The sequence below is a fragment of the Egretta garzetta genome, unplaced genomic scaffold (assembly GCF_000687185.1).
Source record: "Egretta garzetta isolate BGI_Z169 unplaced genomic scaffold, ASM68718v1 scaffold190, whole genome shotgun sequence".
NCBI lineage: Eukaryota > Metazoa > Chordata > Aves > Pelecaniformes > Ardeidae > Egretta > Egretta garzetta.
The window spans coordinates 2756569-2760609 of NW_009258272.1; the positions used below are offsets into that span (position 1 = coordinate 2756569).

The window sequence follows — 4041 nt, forward strand, 5'->3', positions numbered from 1 at the left end:
TGGGAGCAAAGCTCTGCAGCAGCGACTGCTTTCACTGATTAGAAACCTCACTTGTTTTAAGGTGGAGTCTGGTCAGCTTATGTGAGGGGTGCATGTCTGGGCTGCCTGCAAGGACAAGAAACCAGACTGAAGGTGAGGACAGGGCTGGCATCGGAGGGGAGAACCTCGCTGTGCTTGTGGAGTCTTGCAGGGGCTTCCCGGACATCCCAGCGAGATGTTTGTCTGTGTTTCCCTGTCGGGAAGGCAATCTCAGGAAGATTATGCAGAGCAAGATTGGAGTTGCTCACAGGCAGTCCTTAGGTCTTGGTTGGAAGCTTTCTCAGCTTGTGGTGGTGGCTTTTTAATTCTCCTCACTAATTTTGTAAGCCACTCTGAGCCAAACCCCCTGCTGCCATGAGCTGCCGCAGAGCGACTGCTCCAGCTTGCAGCCACAGGGAAGTTCTCGCCCTCCCTGTTCATCTTGGGCCCATCTATTCTGCTTCTGCAGCCTCTCTTACCACCATATCCAAAATTTTTGTGCTACAAGAGCTGGACTTTTTCTGCTGGAGAGAGCCAGAGCCCCACATGCTGGGGGGCCCCGGCTGTTTGTGGAGACCCCTGCGAGAAGGAGCTCTGGTTCCTGGCTCATACGCCAGTCCTGTCCCGCAGGAGCTTTCTCCTACACCTTGCCAGCATCCACTTCCAGAGCTGCCCAACGTGGCCATGGCCCCTGGGTTATGTTTCTGGTTTCTCGGCATGGAAGAAGGCTTGTTCTTTATCTTGGAGGGGCACCCTCCAGTAACGGAGAAAGAAAACAAGCCACCAAAGGAGGGGCTTTGTTTTGGATGGGGATTCCAGATTGCTCACACATTGGTCAGGTGAGGCCAGACGGGGGAAACGTGGGGTTTCTCCTTTGAAGTGGCTGGATCTTTGCCTGGCAGCCAGAGTAGGAAATACAGATTATTATTATTATTTTCCTTTTATGACTGCCATGTGTTTGACAGGCGATTGAATTCATTGTGGGGAGCTGCCCTCCCCTCTCCGGGCTCTGGGGGACTGTTTGGGACAGAATGACCCCATAAACAATTAAAGAGAAAAGCCAATCCTAAATCTCTCCCTTTTTTTCTATGTTGTTTATAACCAAACAACATTCCTGCCTTCATTCCTTTCTTACCCTACAGGCCCCTAATGCCAGATGACTTGATTCTTGCAAATACCTTGCATAGGTTTGCAGAGATGCTGACTGCTACAGCTCTCAAAGGCTTCGCTTGGTGTTGTGCTTCACCCAGCCAAAAATCCTACCTTGGGTATCCCCTCACCACTGTCACCCACCCGTCATGCTGCACCGCATCTTCATCACACCCGAGCAGCATCCCCAAAAACAATCAGTCAACCCCAGAAGGGGGAAGCTTGGGGGGTGGGGGGTGGGATATGAAATTTGGGTGGCTTTTGACGAATATTGGCAGATCTTCCTTTGCCGTCGGTCTCCTGGCTGCTGGCAAGTTTGCTCTCATTTCTGGAAGGTGCACCACGGGTATTTGCAGAGCGTGGTAGTGCTGGGCTGGGAGGATCCTGCAATGCTGGAGGGCTCTTGAGGCTGCTGCTGTTCACCCCTTGGATCTCTTGAATTTAAATGCATGGGTTGTTTGTGCTTGTATGGGGGTTTTGTTTGCTTTATTGCAGTTGCAACCATTTCTTACTGGGATTCCTGGCACTGGCTGGGGGCTAAAGCTGTGCCAACCTGCTCTTCAGGCCCATGGCAAGCTAGATGGTACCTGGCCCCTGCCTAACCTGCCTTCCTGCTGCGCCCCAAAAGCCTTCAGTCTCTCCCCCTTGCAAAACTCCTTGGCCTCTTCCTTGCTTTGCAACTGGAAGATGTAGCCTTTCCCTTGAGCCAGAAAGTATTTGCTCCTCGTCTTCTTGGAGCAGAGTCAGGAGGGAGTTTTGAGCCTGGTCTAACATGTGTCCCCTCTGCTCCCTGCTGGCCTCCGCATGGGGCGGCGATGCTGTGGGACGGGGTGGAAGGAGCTGGGAGCTCTCATGGGTTGGCTGCCCCTGGCTGTACGTGCTTTTTAGAGAGGCTTATTACTGGTGCTTAGAAAAACACAGCCCTTGGACCATCTGAGGCTAATAGGAGGTGAACTTGTGTGTGAAACAAACCACGCTTTCAACACCAGTGCATGGGGAATGAGCGGCTCTCCGCTCGGGAGCCGGCGGAGAAGACGGAGAGCAATTACATCCCAAACTGTTTATTAAAACTTGTGGAAATTACTCATAACTCTATGTGTGCGACGGCTTTGTAGTTGAGTGATGCTCTTTGTTTGAACATGGGGCTCTCGAAGAGGGCGCGAACGTGTGTGTGTGTGTGCGCGGCCAAGCCCGCCAGCGCATTATGTCATGGACGAAGCAGGCGCTGCACTTGAGAGAGGGAGAGGGAGAAATGTGTTTTACAGGGTGAGGTACAAACTGAAATGGCTGTGAACATCTGGAACTGATATTAGGCTTGGAAAATGTTTTCTGTCACTCCAACACTCCTCTGGAGGAAGGTTCCTGAAGTTAAGAAGCTCCGAAGGGGATGAGGAGGAGGGACAAGGGGATAACATGACCGTGGTGTAAAGTGCTTTTTATGTCTTGGTTCTGGTTGCTGTGGCCATGTCCCTGCCTGTGCCAGACAGGGGACCTGGGGTATCGCTGTTGCTCATTGCGGTGGCCCTGGCATAGAATGTCCCCTGGATGAGCTGAGCCCCACCTCCCAAGACGGTCCTGTCTGGGGAGCACTGCATCCTCCAGCCCGTGGTGGGTAGGACAGAAGGATCCTGGTTTTAGGGTTGGGAGCCAAGGAGCTGAGGTGGGAGGCTTCATCTGAAAGAGAAAGGGTGAAATCCTTGGGTGGGGGCAGGCAGACCTGTGCTTGGTTTAACACCACCTGGACCATCTCTGGAGCCCGCCTGGGAGGTTGGACCGACCTGGGGGCTGGTGCAGGTTGGGGTGGCCGCTGTGAGCACGCAAAAGGCAAGGTTTAAAAATAAAAATGTGCTTTGAATGTGCTTGTAGCACACACACAGCAGGACTGGGAACGGCTGGAGGAGGATGAGGGGCTGGGTTTTCGCTGTGATGGACCAGGGTCTGTGGGCTCAGCGGGGATCTCAAAGCACTTTGCTGTTCGTAAGTCCAGCAGATCATGCAAGGGGTTCTCCATTGCTGTGCAGACAGAGGAAGCAAAAACAAGACCAAGAGATAAAATGCCTTCCCCAAGGTTGCAAGAGCTGGGCAGTGAATTAACCTCAGCACAAGATCCTTGGCATTGAATGGTACTTGCCTCCGAGAGCAGAGGGGGGTGCAAGTCCTGCACCCCTCCAGGTTCCTGCCCTGCTCCAGGCTCACCGCTCTGCCAGGACCCATGTGCTGACCGCTGAATTACCCTGTACCCAGTTGTTCCCCACCACCCAAGCAGTCAGCCCTGTACCCGTGCAAAGCACGTGCAAAAGCTGTGCTCTTCGAGCACGAAGCCATCTCCTCCTGCTCGTGCTCCAGTATCCAAGTGGGTAGAACTGGGAAGATGCAAAGAAACAGCAGCGCTTGCTGTCACTGCGGCTGAGGGTGACAGCGAATGTGAATGCAACGTTGCCACAACGTGCTGCTTGCTCCGTGCTGCTGCCGGCAGATCACGAAAGGTGCATTGCTAGGCTCTACCTCTCTCCCAGCCCCTCCTCTCCTGTCCTCTTCCATGTAGGTTCTTAAGCTGTGGTTTGCTCCATCTCTTCAGTGGTACCACTTCCACAGCTGGGTTAATGTCCTTGCAGATATTGTGGGGTATTAGTCAGAAGAAGTGCACAACAGAGTACACCACTCATTTACTTTTACGCAGCAGTGCTGCTGTCGGTCATGAGATGCCGTGTTCCAGGACAGGTGAGGTCTAAGCAGAGACTCCCAAGTTTTATTATTTCTCACTGCATCCAGGAATCCTGGCTGCTCCTGCGTCTCTTTGGCTGGGCAGTGATCATGTTGATAAGAGGTAGCTCGTAATCCTCAAAGAAAGGAGGAGAACAGAAACACAGCCTG

At 53.0% G+C, this 4041-nt stretch overlaps 1 protein-coding gene across 1 annotated transcript in view; it reads left to right on the top strand.

Moving 5' to 3' along the window:
* The window catches only part of ASTN2 (astrotactin 2), a 315089-nt gene that overhangs the window by 225125 nt on the left and 85923 nt on the right, over positions 1 to 4041 (top strand).